The sequence below is a fragment of the Propithecus coquereli genome, unplaced genomic scaffold (assembly GCF_000956105.1).
Source record: "Propithecus coquereli isolate 6110/MARCELLA unplaced genomic scaffold, Pcoq_1.0 Scaffold404, whole genome shotgun sequence".
Taxonomy (NCBI): Eukaryota; Metazoa; Chordata; class Mammalia; order Primates; family Indriidae; genus Propithecus; species Propithecus coquereli.
The window spans coordinates 84924-85293 of NW_012149775.1; the positions used below are offsets into that span (position 1 = coordinate 84924).

Here is a 370-nt window from a genome sequence, read left to right on the forward strand (position 1 = left end):
TTGAAAATGGGCAAAGCACTCGAATAGCTCATTCCGCAAAGAAGATACACAAATGGGCAATAAACACATGAAAGGGTGCTCAGCATCAGTAGTCATAGGGAAATGCACGTCAACACCACCAGGAGATACCACTTCACACCGCTGCGATGGCCATTATCAAATACACACAAAAATAGTAAGTTGAGCAAGGAGGTAGAGAACCTGGAACCCTTGAGTACTGCTTTCGGAAATATAAAATGGCTCACCTGCTGCAGAAACAGTATGGTGGTTCCTTCAAAAACTGAAAAATAGGCCGAGCGCAGTGGTTCACGCTTGTAATCCTAGCTCTCTGGGAGGCCAAGGCGGGCGGATTGTTTGAGCTCAGGAGTTC

General features: G+C 46.5%; 1 protein-coding gene across 1 annotated transcript in view; it reads right to left on the minus strand.

Annotated features, from left to right (window-relative positions):
• The window catches only part of MICA (MHC class I polypeptide-related sequence A), a 28977-nt gene that overhangs the window by 1514 nt on the left and 27093 nt on the right, over positions 1-370 (minus strand).